Below are 18,716 nucleotides of genomic sequence, written 5' to 3' on the forward strand. Positions count from 1 at the left end.
CAGCTCCACACGAGCAGCTGAGGGTTTACCGCATTGCTCAAGGGTACATCAGCTCCTCAGCAGCTGACAGAAGAGTGCTACCCAAGCATTTCTTCTGTTCACAGTTAAAGGCCCTGAAAACCTGCTTATTCCCCCCATCTTTAGAAACTAATTACATAGTGATATAAGAAACTCATGAGAGGTTTATGTATTTGTGTTTTGTTTCGTGGGTTGAATTGGGATATCACAAAGTTTCCCCTACCAATTAGAGTTTGAAGTTTCCCTCCAGACATGTTTTAATATGTAAAAAATGCTCTGCTGTGATAAATGTTTTTGTCTTTTCCATGTAAAAAGTAAATTTTAAAAAAGGGTTGGGGAACCAAATATCAGGTGCAAGTTTCAAATTCTCTCGCTACGATAAAAAGGTTATTATAGGGATACGTTTTTGAATAACTACTATGAAATCCACAAGATTCTGAGCTTTCCAGTTCCTTTTCAATACAACAAAGATTTGTGCAAAAGGTCATATTAACTTAAAATATTGAGTCAAACAGCAAGATTCAGCTCCATTGTCTTTGTTGTCTTGACATAAAATTATTTCGCAGCATGGACACTCAAATATTTAAGTTGAAACAACAAGTTGGGTTTTAAAGTGCAGAAATATTCAAATACAATAGGCAAAAATAACTGTTCAGTTGGATGGATGGATGGATGGATGGTTGGATGGATGGATGGATGGTTGGTTGGTTGGTTGGTTGGATGGATGGATGGATGGATGGATGGATGGAAAGATGGATAGATATAGAGATGGATGGATGGATGGATGGATGGATGGATGGATAAACAACAAGACAACAATAAAAAGTCAGTGCTAAATACCTAATTACCAACTTTGTGTAATGCATGAGAAAACTTGCAAGATTTTTGCCCCAAACTGCATGGGTTGAGCATAAATTGGATATGTCTGTGTAGTGGAGATTTATGAATACCCATAAAACTCATTTTCATTCAGATATATTGAGGTCAGAGGTCAAGGAACCCCTATGAAAATGTCTGAAAAGACTCGTTTTTCCTTGCAAAAATGTTGCTTAACTTTGGAACATTATATATCCACCTACCCGACAAGATATCATCACATGGTTGGTACCAATAGATGCCTCAGGGTATCTAGTATCATATGATACCAGTATCTTATATCCATTTACCTTTGAAACAGAAGCTGCCAGAGTCATGTTAGCCTGGATCTAAGGGGATCAAAGGGGCGTCCAAGTCCAATATCGACCCTTCTTTTACCCCTGAGGGAAATATCTGCCTCTTTAGCTGCTTTACTCTGTTCACCAGGTAGCTGCTTACTTTTTTATGAGCTGTTTGGCAGTTAGTGTACTGTAGTTCTGCTACAAGTACAAACGAGGTGGCTGAGAGTAAACTAAAACATTAAAAAGAAAATATAGATTTCACTGCAGTTTTAATTAGAAGGAACATTTCAAATAAAGTTTTCAGGCATTTTAACAACAGAGGAGAGTGACTATTTTAACAGTATATATATTTTAACAGTAACTTTCACCAATAGGAGTATTGATAAAGTGATTTATCACACAGTGCAGCAGCTTCCAGCCTTCAAATGGTTCCTGGCTGTGTTTTTCCAGGCATAAATCGAGTGCATATTTTCATTTCACGGAGCTCTTCATGCCAACAGGAAGCATCGTTTGCATTTTGTTTATTTGCACAATAAAAGAGAAGCGTTATGATCCTGTAACTTGTAATGTCCCCCTCTGTATCTCTAACAGTATGGGCTCTAATTGGCTGCAGACGTCTCCATAGGTCTGCTTCTGAAGACTATTTTTGCTCTGAGATGATCATTTTATGGCAGCAGGAATATTATCATGTTCCCGTGGCTTTGACCTTTACCCACTCCTTTCTATTAGATGTTTGTAATGCCGCTGATGTAAGAGATGAACCTTCCACTGTAACACTCCGAACAAGAACACGCAAGCCGACTGGCTGACATGAAAAGTTAAAGCTGTGGAGCCTTTGAGGACTCGCTCAGAAAACTCTGGAAGCAGGAAACATTCCCCTGCATGCTGCTGCTGTTTAGTCACCTCTTGCTTGAACAAAGTGCGCATAGAAGGTTTCAAATCCCAAACCTTTGCGTTGTTTTTTTGCTAATTGCCTCCGCTCGTGCACAAGTCCCCACCTGTGTTTGTGGTGTCTCTCTGTGAACGTCAAGCACAAGTCATCCCACATTCAGTTTGTTTCCTAATTAGTGGAAAGGTGCTGCAAATCAATGAATGCCTGTATTGCAGGAAAGCAACTTCTCCTCAGAGGGAGATCATGGGGGAATTAAACAAGTGTTATTGAAAATGACTGGGCCAATGTTCGACAAAAGACAATTTGCACCCCGTTTCCCCGTTGCTTACTCCACACTATTTAGGTGTGGAGTAAGGAGAAGAACAACAGTGGGATAATTGTTTGGTGTTTGCTTAGCCGCCTCTTTGTCGCTGCTGATGAGGTCGGGGGCGTCTGGACCTCCTTAACTAACTCGGAGCAACTCTGGAGGTCCACACAATCTACTGCAGCGAGTTTATATGCAAACTCTTTAAGTTCTAGTAGATCAGGATGCACATACAATGCACATAATGCACAATGTATTTAAATATTACTGATGAGTCATCCTGCACTCAGTCGTGTGTAAATACTAGGGGTGTGACGAGAGATCTCACGAGATTAAACTCAAGATCGCTATGTTTATGATCAGCGGAGATGCTGTGCATAATTAGCCATGCTGGTTTGTTTATGATCAGCTGCTGATGTTGTGCACAGTTAGCGAAGGCGGCTGAGGAAACACGGCTCATATTGTTTGCACTTGAAAAAAAGAAAGAAATAATTTATTTCATTTTAACTTTTATAAATTTTTGTTTTAATTTCAATTTGTGGAAGAAGAAGTTCATTAAAAGTTCATGTTTACATCATACATGTAAAGAGTTATCATAAAACATTTCAAAATGTATTTGCAACTCAGTTAAATAAAAGTCTGTTGGTCCAGTCAGATATTTTGTCATTGTAGTTTTATTAAAATCTCGTCTCGTCTCGTCTCGTGAGCTGAGAGTATCGTCACACCCCTATACTAATGATTCTGACGCCGAGACTGGAAACAATGACGCAATATCCATGAATCTCATATTGCAGTTCCGTCTTCCGAGCCTCATCAATGCAGATTAGTGGTGGATTTTAACTAAGTACATTTACTCAGGTACTGTATTTACAATCTCAGTGGGGCCGTTCTTCTTTTACTTTTGATACTTTAAGTACATTTTGATGCTTATACTTTTGTACTTTCACTTCAGTAAGTTTTGACTAACTATGGCCGGCTTTCAGACCTCGAGAGCAGCAGTGAGAAGAAAGTAATGGCTTTGCAGAGCGTGTAAGCAGCAGATGGTGCAGCATCGGCCACATTACTGTTAGCTAATCTTCTTCTATATGTGCTGACGGGGTTGACATGTGGCGTCTTTGTTATTATTAACATCCCACCATCAGTTTTCCACTTCGTGAAACTAAACTACAGACTCAACAACTCAATGCTCTTCAGTGAAATCTTGGACTGTTTGTCTGTTGGTTCATTTACAGAGGGCCTCGGTCAGGGACAGATTTTTATTTTAGAATATTTTTTTGTTTTATTTTTTACATTTTAGTATTTTATTGGTGGTGGGCAACTTAAATGCTGCAGGGGGCCACGATTTTTCATGTTCACTACCACAGGGCCACATATAGGAGCGTGCACTTCACCAGATATGATGAAACTGCAATTTTAAATATGTTTACAGTGCAGTAACTTAACATATTTCATGCTCAAATGCATGTTTAACAGTATAAATAGGAATACAAAATGTTTGAAGCAAATAAAAAATAACCACTTACTGTGATTTCTTTTTTTATCAGTGCAAGAACAGCAGACCAACATTAATGCAAGAAGTAATTTTGTGCATTTTTACACTGCACTTTTAAGATTTCATGCTCAAATGCATGTAGTTGTACTGAGGGCCACTTCAAGTGAGGGTGCAGGCCGTATGTGGCCCCCGGGCCTCCAGTTGCCCATCCATGGTGTAGGGGGTCACAGGTTTGAATCTGGCTGCAGCTCTTCTATTTGGAGTTTGCATGTCCTCCCTGTGTCAGGTTCTCCCTGAGTTATCTGGCTTCCTCCTACAGTCCAAACACATGCAGCTTAGGTTTAATTGCCCATAGGAGTGAATGAGAGTGAGAATGGTTGTCTGTCTATGTATCAGCCCTGAGATCTGTCCAGGGTGTACCCCACCTCGGACCCAATGTCAGCTGGGAGTTTGGATAAGTGGTCTTAATTAAGGAATGAATCTGTTTACCGTTTTGTGCACCATTTGTGTTCAATTTGTAAATCGTGAATGAAGATGTTTTAGTGCTGTTTTGATTGTTCCTCCTACTTTAGTTAATTACTGTGCATTTATTTTAAGTTAATCTACCTGAGTGTTCTTTAGTGTTCTTGCACTTGATTTAATGAAATCCAGAAATTATTAAATATTCACCTTCCACTGAAATAAACAAATAGTGGCTCAGAAAATGAGCTATGAACCGAATAGTCACAGGCATAATACAAACATGTATATTATTCAGCTAACATCTACTTTTAACGTCTCTTTTCTGCACATTTTGCATATAATTTGCACTCTGCACATTCTTCACTTCATTTGCACTAAGTTGTATATAGTATATTGTATATTGTTAAATGCCTTTTTCTATTAGATTGTTTATTTTTTATCTTTATCTAAAACGGAAATAATGTTGTGTGCAATTTTTGTGGTCGGCTGTAACAAAGAAATTTCCCCGCTGTGGGATTAATAAAGTTGAATCTAATCTAATTTTAATGGAGTGATACAACAGACTGGAGGTGTGTTTGTTTGTCAGATGTTAAAATACATTAATTTCTTCTTCTCCACCTCCCGATCTATAATGCAGATGAGGCTGCTGTGGGTGGAGGTGCTCGTCCACTTCACAGAGATCAAGTTTTCTTTCTTTTTTCCTGTATTCTTCGTCTCATTTTAGCTTATTATCTCTTATCTTGGATGTCTAAGTCACTTTATCTTATAATTATCTGCTCGTGCTGTTCTGAGTGAAAAGTGTGAAAAACTGCTGATGAAAGGTCGCCCCTAACAACCATCTCACTGTCACAAACAATTCAATTCCCAGTGTGACTTTATTGTCCTTTAACAGTGAGTCTTTATAAAAATAACCAAATTCAGACAGCAGCAGCAACTGGACAGAACAGAGTGCAGCGAGAGTTTAGGCCACAACAAATCCAGGCTAGCTGCTGACTTCAAACAGCTCAGCCTTCACTGTGGATCCCCCCCATGGCTGCTCTGTAATATCAAAGCTGTTGACAGTTTTGGCTGTTGTTCAGACAGACCTTTAAAGTTTAATGATACATGTTGCCTGCTTTGGTTTCAGAGCTTTTTCTTTTTTATAGCCTCCTTTTTGACATATCATTAATTGTGCATTCACGGCCCGTCGTCTTTGCTGGATGTGCAGCTTTCCTGCCTGGAAGCTGCACCTGAACGCCTCTCCGTGGCTGCATCCCAAAGTCAAGGATCCTTCCTTGGTGGGATCCTTCCTTCAGAGCAAGGTTGTAATAGTTTTGGATTTTTCATTAGTTTTAGTTTTAATTTCGTTGTGAATTTTTGTTTTCAAATTCAGTTAGTTTGAATTAGTTTTAGAGGGAGTTTGCTAGTTTTAGTTTAGTTTTTATTTTTGAAAATGCTTCGTTTTAGTTTAGTTTTTATTAGTTTTAGTTTTAGTGTTAGTTTTTTTTGTAATGGGGTATGTGTTGGGTGCAAGATTCAAAGAGGTCATAATTTTGCCTTTATTTCCTTTGGTTTATCCATCTTAGTGCCAATAAGTTTATTAACTTCCAGGTGTTTTGAATTTTGATTCTAGTGTAGACATCCCAGTCTCATGTATGTTCACTAACCAGCAGCTATTTAGTTGGAGCTAAATAAATACATTTCATATCAACCAAAAAGGATTATGCAGTGTTTCCCCTACATGTATTCTGCAGCCACTGCTGGATTTTCAGCGCCGCCACGAAAAAAATGTGATTAGTAATATCATGGTTGAACTAAAGACTTTCACTTGCACACAGTGAAAGAACAACACAACCAGTTTACAGAGTGTTACGCCGTTGACACTTTTACCATGATAATTAAACGATTTGCACTATCTGGAAGATTCCAATGTTTTCTGAAAGCTGAGAATTTTTCTTTACAGCCAACATGGTGTCATTACGGCCATTTCACTCGCGCTTCTCCAGGAATCCCACAAAGCAGGAATACACTAGAATAATAGAAACACTGGATTAGGTATGAAAAAAGTTGACAAAGACAAAAACGAAGGACATTTTCACTATAATTTTAGTTAGTTTTGTAACCACACAATACAGTTTCAGTTAGTTATCGTTTTTTTTTTTAAACTTTAAAAGTTTTCATTAACTATATTAACCTTCCTTCAGAGTCGGGTCCTCCAGCGACGAGGCCAGAGTCCCTTTCACTGTGATAACACACAAATGGAACAGCCTTCAGTGTGCAGCTGTGTGTTATTGTGTAATTGGACGTCGTGCTTAAATTCAGCGCCGCAATTTCTAAACCAGTTCACGACATGATGTGGCTTTGGCATCAGCACTCTGCCACATATTGTGGAAATGGAAGAAGATGCTTTAAGGTTGAATCTCCACAATTTAGCAAAACATTTTTTACAAATTTTAATTTTAATTGGATTAAACCTGAATATTTGAATTTGGCCGCTATTTAGTTTGATAAATGCAGTGGTGCATAACTCACCATGGAGATGTGTTTTATGTTTTTATTTTAATTTTACAGTACAGTACAATAACATCCACCCATCCATCCATTTTCGTCCACTTATCCGGGGCCGGGTCGCGGGGGCAGTAGACTAAGCAGGTCTCTCTCCCCAGCCACAACGCCCAGCTCCTTTTAAATTACAACCGACTTTTATTCACCGCCTAGATATTTATTCAATCTGCCAATGGCTCCAGAAAAACTACATTCCTGGTGCACATGAATGCATCATTAGTGTTTGCTTTGGTGCAAACTGCCTGACTTTGCTGTGGTTCCTTTGTCTGGTTTGTTTAGGATCACACTGACTGATTACAGGCAAACCAGAGCCGGTAAACAAAAGTCACATTAACTGTGGACACAGTTTGGTGAGCTGTCATGCTGCCAGGTTTCAGGGTTTGGTGGTCGAGGGAAGTCAAAACAAATCAAGAAGTTTTATGTGCTCTCTTCTGGATGATAAAAAACTCCATGGGCGTCATTCACAAACAAATCTGTGAATAAATCTGTTATTCTGTGTTTCAGATATACAGCAGATATAAGCATAGATATACATTGTGTTTCATATGAGAACAATGATATTCAAGTACATTAAGTATTGAACTCTATGGAGTCTAGGGCTATTTTGTCCATTTTTGAATCCAAAATGTCTTTTTTTGTGTCTTTTTTAGTCATTTTGTGTCATTTTTTGGCCATTTTGTGTCTTTTTTAGTCCTTTAGTCCAACATAAAATGTGATTTTGAATCTTTTTTTTTTACTTTCAAAACACTATCATGCTCAATAAAGAATTTGAAATGTTGCAAATGTGAACAAAGGTGTCAAATCTAACATATAAGAGGGTTACATCCAGTTCTATCATTTTATACTAAATATATTTGAGCATGTCTCCAGTTTTACTTGGTATATCATCATCAAACTGAAACTGGCCTCATGGAGTTTACAGCCAGAAGCACCAAAGTCATGCTTTGGTGCTTTTGCAAAATGTTTGGAGTGTTTTTTGGTCTTAAAATAGACTAAATAAACATAATCAGAAGAAATGTTATATATTTATTTTTTGGGGGGTTTGTTGCCCGTAGGCAACATTGTACCACTGAACCAACGACCCGCTGAAAAGAATGTCCTGAAGAGTCTAAGCGTGTGGAAAATGTGTGGAAATTATAAGCAAATAAGACATTCACTATAGTAGCCTACAGAGTATAGTAATAACCTGAACTTTACATTACTGCAACCAACATCAAATATCTTTGTTAACTTGTAAAGATCAAAACAAAATTATGATGAATGATATGCTTTTGAACATTATATATATATATATATATATATATATATATATATATATATATATATATATATACCTAAACACACACTACCGATATCTCATGCTGCCATGCTGATTCCATAATGGTTCATTGTTGGGCAACAGTTGCATTTTAACAAGTTTCCATTATTTAATTAGACAATCAATTGCATGAAACTATCGAAACTGAAGGAAAAAAGGCCAGGGAATGACATTTTTGTGCTTTTTTGTGCCGCAAAATGGCAAAGCTGTTTCCTTTGGAAAAGTCTGCAAAAAGGGTTTTGATATGGCCTCCTGGAGGTCATGTGACACATTAAAGCATTGCTATTGGTTCCCCATGGTCGTCCCTCTTTTTTAAAGTATTGCATCACTCAAAAAAATGCATTGCAGAAATTTGACAGGGCAAAATGAGTTTGTTGCATGGAGCAACACCACACCATAGAGGGTTAAGGAATAAGTCAACTCAATTTAAGTCAGAAGTTGATCTTAGCAGGATTTCACAGGTTGAATCGCAGCACAAATTGGCCAAAAGTAACCGGACAGTACAGTCCACTGTGATGTTTAAAATGATAAAACCAAAGCCAGGTCCACAAAGAAATGTTTGCCTTGGAAGAACTTTACTGACCAGGTCCTTGTTCTGTTATTATCCTACAACAGAGACTCGTTGAAGCACTTCAGCCTCTTGTACCAGATATGAAAGTAAAGCCTAATTACTGCTTTGAATTCTGTTTTTATCTAATTTCCTCTCAAAGTCTGTTTCACACTGCTGGGTTGCAGCTGAAAGAATAGAGTCCATACATTAGATAATGCTCCTGTTATTCTGTGTTTCTAAGTTCCTGCTCAGCATGTATTCAGCTCAGTGTACACTTGATACTTAGGAATGTGTATTTGAGGAACTAGACTTGAGTCACTGGAGTGGGATTATGTATGTGGACAACTTGACCATGTAGGGATAATGTGAAGCAACTTTAAATGTACTCAGAATATCTGGCACTGAGCCACGACTGTATAAATTGCCCCAACGTCCTTGTACTTGTATTCATTCTGGTGCATGAGAGATTAATCTGAAGTCGTGTTCATTAACTCACATACATAGACCTCCTCATTTCAACCACACTTAGAAAAACACATCATCACACATTCACTGCAAAAAAAAGAAAAGTTGGGTGAACTCAAAATTTCAAGGCAACAAACTTCGATAAAATTTTAAGTTGGACAGTTAAACTAACTCTGGCACGGTTGTAACGCCGCTATGAAATGTCAGCTAATGTTGTGACCACAATTTTGAGTTAGCATTGATACGCTAATGGCTACTCTTGTAGCTGTAACAAGCAGCGCCGCTAGCATCAGTTAGCCGCTAGCATCAGTTAGCCGCTAGCTTTCGCTAATGACCAAATTTCACAACAAAGAAATAAGAGTTAGCAGAACTATTGTCCCTTGTTGTGAACCCCAACTTAAAGATATAAGTAACAACAACTCACCGACTTGTTTTTGAGCAGACAACTGGCTTCCTTTGTTGTGCTAACTTACATTATTGCCCTAAATGTCAATAATTTATATTTCCAAGTTTTACCAAGTTAAATCACTGTTTTAGGCCAAAAAATACAAGTTGGCTTTTTTGCAGTGTTCAGGATTCGTCAATACTTTCTTACCTTTGTTCGAGCTCTGCAAACACAAATACAAGTGCATCTCAATATATTAGAATATCATAGAAAAGTTTATTTATGTCAATACACTCTAAGAAATGATTCAAGGAGCCTGTAAATGTGACAATAATATTTAGGTATGCATACTAAATAAAAATGCTGAATATCATCATGATGAGTATTTGAGTTGACTACATCAAAATGCATTAGTAGAACTCCAACAGGAATCTTTGTGTAAAATATCCATATATAAATTAAGTTTACTTCTTCAAAATAAATTAATATTTGACTCACAGATTACATGGTTTAAATATTTGTAATAATACGTGTACAATAAGTGTAAAATCAGTCAGTACAACACATTTTTTAAGTAAATCATAAGCAAATTTGCAGTTATATCCGACAAATGTTTTCAATTATATTTACTCAGTTTGTTTAGTGATTTCTACTCAGTTTTCCATATAATATGGTTAACACAATATTTCAGTTACATTTACTCAATTTATGTGGTAATTGAGCCAATAAGTCAATTCATTCAGACGTACTTGAAAATATGACTTAAATTTACTCATTACTCATGTTTTGTTTAACTGATTTGAGAGCTTTCAAATCACATTATATAGATCCATTACACACAGAATGAAACATTTCATGTCTTAATTTATTTATTTATTTCTTATTTTAACATTTAATGAAGACCTAAAATTCAGTGTCTCAAAAAATGTAATATAACAAAAGACCAATTTTAAAAAGTTTGTTTAATATATAAATGTTGGCCTCTGAAAAATATGTCCATCTATATGACTCAATACTTGGTTGGGGCTGTTTGACTATTGGTAATTGACTTTTCCATCATATTCTAATGTATTGAGATGCTCCTGTAGGGGTCAAAGGTTACAGTTGAGCCTGCAGGGCCCACGGAGGGCCACTGCAAAAGTTTTGGTTCTGGACTGTGTATCAGGGGCCAAATTTGGACATTTTTGTACCCCTGTCCAGAAACCTAATGTTGGTCCTGTAGGACTCTGTTCAGACCATGCATGTGCACAAATGATGTCATGAACCTTTTAACTAAATGCACAGCAATTAAATCCACATTAATTAAAAAGGGCTTCAATGGACAGCAGAATTTAAAACCATTCATTTCCTAATGCATCGTCCAAATGTATTAAATGAGTGTAAAATTGATGCTCCATGCTTACCAATTACTGAAGTTTGCATTGTTATTCTGATTGCATTGTGCTCATGTAATTTACAATTATAAAATAAATGAGGTCTGGGTGAAGGCTCCCGCTGGATGTCATCACTTCCTCCTGCTGACAGCTGCTGCTCCCTGTCCTCCACCTGTTTCCTCCTTTTCTTTTTCTTTTTTTGTCCACATCAACTTTAATGTCAAACTGTTTCTTTTTTATTTGAGCCCCAGTGCGTCTCTCAGGGGACGCAGCATTCACCGCGCCCCTTTCTTTACCATCGCCGCTCCCGAGGAAACTCTCCGGAAAAATGTGCCTTCTTCTGTCTTTCACCTCGGATTATTGTTTCAGTTTCTTCAATCGTGAAATTCTTTTATTTTTTTGTGCTTTAAAGGCCATGCACCTCTCTTACAACCTCACTGTTTTCTTGCGAGCACTCTGCTGTCGATGTTAAAAGACTCTGATTGACTAACGTAACTAACGTACACACGGTGCTATGAGCACGTGTGCACATATTAATCTGGCAGTGTTTTTGCATATGCACTTACGTTTTGTGCAATGTAGAAAATTTCTTTGCACATATTAATGAATGAGGTCCATTATGAGCTTCAGTCATAACTCTGTTTGACCTTACTTTATTTGTTTTGCTTCTTATATATATATATATATCCTTTATTTAACCAAGTCTTGTTGAGATTTTTTTTTAAAATCTCTTTTCCAAGAGAGACCTGGCCAAGAAAGCAGCATAAAAAGTGACAAGTTACAACATTCAAACACAGTTAACATAAACAATTAAATACAAATCCAGCCATCACAAATAGAGACTCATATGCACTGTTAACCCGGATTAGTTGACTTTACTCGCAAATCGCGTGGAAACCCGTTGCCCTATACCACTTTAGTTTTTACACAAATTAAAACTAAATCTGTTGAGTTGTATTAACATGGAACTCTAACCTTTTACCAAGCTAAAACTAAATATGTTAAGTTGTATGAACACGGAACCTTAAGTTTATTATTTATATTTATTAGTAGTGTGTACTCAAAATCATTAGCTAAAACTAGCTAATATGACTAGTTATTGATACTTATCATTTATTACAATTACTGTATTTTCCTCTCATTTAGTTTTGAATTTTTTTTAAATACCGTATGAAAAATTGTTTCAATTAAATTGGATGGAAATAAAAAAAAAAAACACCTTAATGTTCCAATGCATTTTATTTTTAAGAATAATGGCAAAAGACAGGCAAACTTGTTATGACACACTTATCAGGTCAACCTCAACATGTTCAACCTAAAAAGATGAACCTGAAAAAGGTAGTTTCAAATAATTGAAACAGTTTTGTGTGGGTGTTGTATGTGCCTGTGTTGTTTGTGTGTGTTGAGTATGTGGGTGTTGAATGTGTCAAACTTACAAGAAAAAAACCTGGATGTCCCCGGAGAATAAAGTGGTAAAACTTGACATATCTTTACATTGCAAGCTGATTTTTCAAAGTCTGTAGCTTTGGCTTTAGGTCAGTGTGGCCCAACGAGAGCAATAGCTGTTGGATGAACTGAAATGTACGCTTCATAATCTTGGGGTAGTTAAGATGGAGTCCAAACAGAATGCACATTGCTTTCGGCAGATCTTGAATGTTGTCCTTCACAAGTTGTCCCTCAATGATGATTTTCAGCGAGGTTGGACTGAGATGCTGGGAAGATGTGAGCACAGAACCATCACGCTCAGTGAGAAGTATCCCAATGTCAAGGTCGTGAAAGGAATCATCGGCATCTGAGTCCTCAATAAAGAATAACAGAAGAACAGTCATTACATTAGATTTCTCATTTGAAAAACAACTTTAATCAATATAAGAGGTTCATGGTGAAAAATAAATAATGGTGAAAACTATATGAAAGCAAGAGCTTACTTACAAAACCTGCTTTGAAGAAGTTTGCGGAGTCGTCCTCAAGGATGATAGGAAGCCCTCTGAGCTGCTTTGTCCGGATCGCAGTTGGCTCTGTAGTCTTTTGGGAATTAAACACAATAACACAAGTTAGATAGCTAATAATGATCTATGAGAAAGCTTAACCAACCAAGCAATGTTTGGATTGAATTACACAACTAATAGAGTAGGACTATGATATGAGTACATAAAGTGTATGGACCAACCCTGGTCCGTTGTGTTCTACACTTGCCCCGCCAAGTGTAGAACACCGTGGACGTCAGTTTCAAGACGCTGGACCCCTCCCTTTTCTTATGAAAGGAAACTAACCAAGTTATCTCTGCTAAACATGATTAGTGCAATGAATATTTCAGCTAAATAGTACAAGCAACTAATGTTGTTTAGTAATGATAGCAGGTTTTTAAAAAACATAAAAGAGTAAGTAATGATCACTCGGAAGTTTAATTAGAAACAAAATCTGGGTTTACAGTGTGGAGCAGTCACACCGACCAAGGGAAATTATTTCTTTATCCTTTGGAATCGATTTAAATTCACCAGTTGTGATCAACTCAGACAACTTCAATTCTTTTTGCAGATTGTTCCATGATGAAGGTGTTTTTCTTCTTCTAAACCTCATCTCTCATTTACATTGAATAGAACTGAGTGAAATCATGTTGAATCAATTGATTTTATGGATGTACAGAAAATAGTGAAAACACCAGATAAAAGATAAAAAAAGAGTACACCCACAATAAAAACAGTAACCAACTAAGTAAATCTGCAGTACATTAATAACCTGCTGCATTAAGAATCAATGAAACTATATGCACCCACATGGGTTTAATGCAGGCAGCATGAACTGAGTGCATGCAAGTTCAAAGAGGAATCCTGAGCTGCCTTCACTTGACAGTCTGAGTTGCAGAACCCACACACACACACACACACACACACACACACACACATGCACACTGTGCACTCACTCACACACTGAGACATCAGTCGGAGCCAGTATGTCTATAAGTAACTCCACTGGCTGGGAGTGTAAATATTCCAGAGATTCAGTTCCTGCTGATGCACTGAGGCTAAAATTTGCGTGTGAAGTGTGAAGAAACCTAAATTAATCACATTATCAAACCAGTTTATTCAGGCAATTTATGTGGAACAGTTTATTATATGTGTTCTGATTATGTACATGTTTATATCTGGCATGTGTCGTCTCTCTCACACAACTCCTGCTGAATAATCAGAGTCTAATTTATTCTGTCATATGCTCACTTCATCCCAAACACATGAATATCTGCCAAAACCTTACGATTTAAACCACTTCTGCATAAACAGACTCATGTTGTGCAGGAAGCGTTTAATGCAGAAGTGTTTAAATAAGGTTTTAGCACAAATGCATGTGTTTGGGATGTAGTGATCATATGATTGAATAAATGAGACCTGGAATATTCTGCACACATTGTAAATGCATGTTTTGATCAGTGGTGGAATGTAACTAAGTACATTTACTCAAGTTCTTAGTCTTAAGTACAATTTTGAGGCACTTTATACTTCTACTCCGTTACATTTAAAGGGCAAATATTGTACTTTTTCACCGCTACATTTATCTGACAGCTTAAGTTCCAGCCATAGACTGTATATAAATAATGGACGTAGTCTCCGTGACGTCACCCATTGGTTTGTGGCCCGTTGGAAGCCTCGAGTTCAGCGTTATACTCGTCGCCATCTTGCATCGCCATCTTGTTTCCGATACGCGGAGCAGACCATATTTGGACTGTGGAGGAGGAAGAGGGATCTGACGACACTGACTACAGCCTCTCTACACCTCAACCTGACTGAGAGAAGCCGCTGCTAATTCATGTTAGCATTAACTGGAGCATTAACTGGGATGTTAGTTTTGGCTAGCAAAAAAACAAAAACAAAATGTATCTTTCTTACCTCAGAAAACTGAGCAGCGACTCCTTGGAGTGTCTGTTAGTCCAACCAAACACTGAACAAGACATTTTTACTGAACAAAACATTCAAATAAACTGTCATTAGGTGAAAATACAGTGAAAGGGTCAAAGTTATGAGACCAAATCGGTAAACGTCCTCTTTTCTATCTATATAACGTTATATATAACTTTATAGACACGTTGCCGTGGATACACTCTGCTTCTCTCCTGGTGATGGCTCGCCTTGTCAGTGACCTGTCAATCAAAGGTAGCCCCGCCCCAAATCATACGATTCTTTATCTTCTATTTTCTTCTAAATGGGACCATTATTAGAACTATTGACATCAAATTGTCTTGAAGAAGATTTTTTACTAGCGATTGAGACCATAATGTTGTCCCTGAAAAATTTTTCTGAGGTAATAAATCAAGTGAGAAGTTTTCAAATTTAGCACTGAAATGAATGGGCAGATTTGTTTTTCTTTTGCAGCCAAACTTAGCGCCCCCTACTGGAATTTTGGGTGAATTGCAGGCTTTATGCACTTCCTGGTGGCCTCCATGCTCAGACACGGAGATTGCCGCCTGGTTCAAAGCTCAGGTCGAGATGTAAAGCCTGATTTCCACCGGGCGCGTTACAGCAGCGTCACGTCATCGCCCCGTTTGCCGTTGCAAATAGGTAACACTCTAATCAATGAGAGCATTTCCACTGGGCGCGCTGTGTAACGTTACGCGAGCATTAGGTAGGACTTCTATTTCTCCGCGAGACGCTGCTAAACCGTGTAAATCTCAGCAGAGCAGATCGCACCAGACAGGAAGTCCGACTCAGAATCAGCATAAACACTTCCGCCCCTTTCAAAATAAAACACAATACGCAGTTCATGCAGCCTAAAACTACTTCACATCAACATTATGTTATGACCGGGGCACCAGATCAGCAATCAATCAAGCAATCAATCAATCAATCAATAAATAAATCAATCAATCAATCAATCAAAGGGTCTCAGAGGATCGGCAACACGGACGACAAGAGACTGATTGTTGAAGTGGAACATCATACAATCATTTATGACATAACATATTGTTTTTACAAGGATAGATGGTCAGATCAACATATCTTTCACCTCAGAGAAGCAAAGTAAGCTGTTGGTTTTTGTTGTTGTTGTTTACTTTATACACACGGTTTATCCATAGACTGTATAAATAGAGTTTAGAGTTTATCACGGGATCTCGCGGTCTCCCGTATGGTCAGGATTATCTCGTGATCTCGTTATCTCGCATGTATACGACCGGCTCGCTAAGCTGACGTGCTGCTGCTGTAACGCGCCCGGTGGAAATCCCCAGTTACATGAAAAACATGATTAATTTCAAAATGATTTTGCTCGTTTATAAATTAAACCACATTAAAGTATATTAAATAGTTCAAATGAGCCCTACCTGGACAACGGTTAGATGCCGATTACATAAATGCATCAATGATAATAATTCATTAGAATATGTCAAACAACCAGAGTGGGGCCATTCTGCATAACGAGTCCTTTTACTTTTGATACTTTAAGTACATGTTGATGCTGATACTTTTGTACTTGAGTAAGTTTTGAATGCAGGACTTTAACTTGTAGTTGAGTAATTCTGCAGTGTGGTATTACTTAAGTAAAGCGTCTAACAAAAACATCTAAATAACAAAGGGTGAGTCATTTCATGTACAAATTATCTTTACTCAGGCAAGAAAATGCACTGTGCACTGTGTTGGATTTATGTTTTTACATATGCTATTTTTTCTGAGCCCTGCAGAGTTTGGTTCATTTTGCTGTCATTCAAACAGAATCAGCAGACACACATGCTCTCTGTGCAGGCCCCCTGAGAGCCACATGCCAATAGAGCATGTGTCGCACTGTGTATCACAACTGTTGTTGTTGTTAATAACAGTGATAGTGATGAAACGGGGCGTAGCAGCTCCTATAATGACGATTATCACATCTGCTTGTAATGCTGCTGCAATCTCCGTTCAATAACAGCCCCGAGAAATTGATTCTCCACTGGGCTCAGCGGGGCCTCTTCTCCATTAGCATACCTGCACCGGCCCCGTGTGTCAGCCCCTATACAGGCCGCCTATCTTTCTCAATATCAGTCCAATCAGCCGGGCCGCCGCTGCCAGTCTCAGCGAGCAGCGCCGCGTGTCCCAGCCTCAGATTAACTCTGCAAATGCATCGAAGTACCCCGAGCTGTTTTTCTGTGTTGTCTTAGACTCTCTGTGTCCTTTGACAGGCTCGTAAATAATGCAGGAGGACTTTGCGATGATAACCGGCTCGGAGGCAAAACACACAAAATCACACACTCACACACACACACACACACACTTTCCCCAATTTTATATATATATTTCCCTATATGACTTTCTTTGCTCCTGGAGTTTGGCTCATTTCATGCTGTGTTTAAATTTACGCTCTGACACTTTGTGTTTTCCCCTGAAGTTGACTCAGGTTGACATTTTTTTTTACAATTCACACCTTCCTCACTGACCACAATATAAAAAACAACAACAAATCATTCAAAAGTAAACTACAAAAATGTCTGTTAATCCATAACTGTACACCGTCCATTGTTATAACAATAAAATATTGTTCAAAAACCCCCAAAAACAAATCATTAAGAATAGGTGGCAAAAGTTGCCAAGCATAACCATAATTTTTTTTTTTCTAAAAATACTGATAATATACAGTAAATATCTGTATTTAAAAGATATGTATCTGTGGAATAACTAATTAAAAAAACAAACTTTGATATGATTTTATTTATTTTTTATTTAACTTTAATATTTGTTTACTTTAATATGACAGTAAGTGAGTAAGACTTTTTACTGTATTTGATTATTGATTTATTTATTTAGTTTGCATTTTTAGAACATTTTTTAACATTTTTTTAGCTGTTATTTTTGCATTTTTTTATTATTTTTTTACAACTTTTTTTTTTTACATTTTTTTTTTATTTTCCAATTTCTTTTTACATTTTTTTAAATTAAATTTGAAATTTTACTGTAAAAAAAACTCCAGAAAAATGCCGCAATTTTACATTTAGCAATGTGATTTGTATTTTTTTTTTTTTTTTTTGTAACACAGAATTCACTGTAATTTAACATTCAAGACTATGAAGCAATTGAATATTACTGTAAAAATAAAGTCTATAATGTCCCATTATATTAAATTACAGATTTCAGTGCCCATTTTTATGCCATTTTCACTCAATGCAGAAAAAAAAAATATCGAAAATCCCTGCAAAATAACACAGTAAATTTCTTAAAATGACTTTTTTACAGTGCAGGTCGTAGACACACACACACACACACACACACACACACACCCATAGACAGACATGCAGCAGGTTCCTGCAGCTCTCGGGGGAAAGCTGCTCCACACACAGTGATAACGAAGCTCCGGAGCTTAACAGTAGGACTCCATGTCCATGAATTAATGATGGCTGCTTTTTTTCCCTTTTCTTTTCTTGTGGAGTTGATCTGGCCACCTGACAGTGCACCGGGGCCGCGTCCTCACCGAGAGCGGATAACCTTGCCGCTTATTGATTTTTGTTCTGTGCTTCTTGTGAAGTCTTGTGCAGACACCTGGATAGGTGCTCTTTGTAGTGGGCTGAGAGACGTATTATCCCCAGACTGGAAAGGAGAAAAATCATTTGTGGGGAAGATGTGAAGATGGGGTTAGAGATATAAATATTTTAATGGCATCACATCGTGTCCCTTTATATATATTTATACTGAAAACACAGTCTCTTTGATGTGGGTTTGTCATAATGTTGCTCTAAGTGAGAAATTAGACAAGGGCAGAACGAAGGAGCAGTGCTGATTCGTGCATGTAATTTTGTGTCTTT

This window comes from Centropristis striata, chromosome 14 (genome assembly GCF_030273125.1).
Source record: "Centropristis striata isolate RG_2023a ecotype Rhode Island chromosome 14, C.striata_1.0, whole genome shotgun sequence".
NCBI lineage: Eukaryota > Metazoa > Chordata > Actinopteri > Perciformes > Serranidae > Centropristis > Centropristis striata.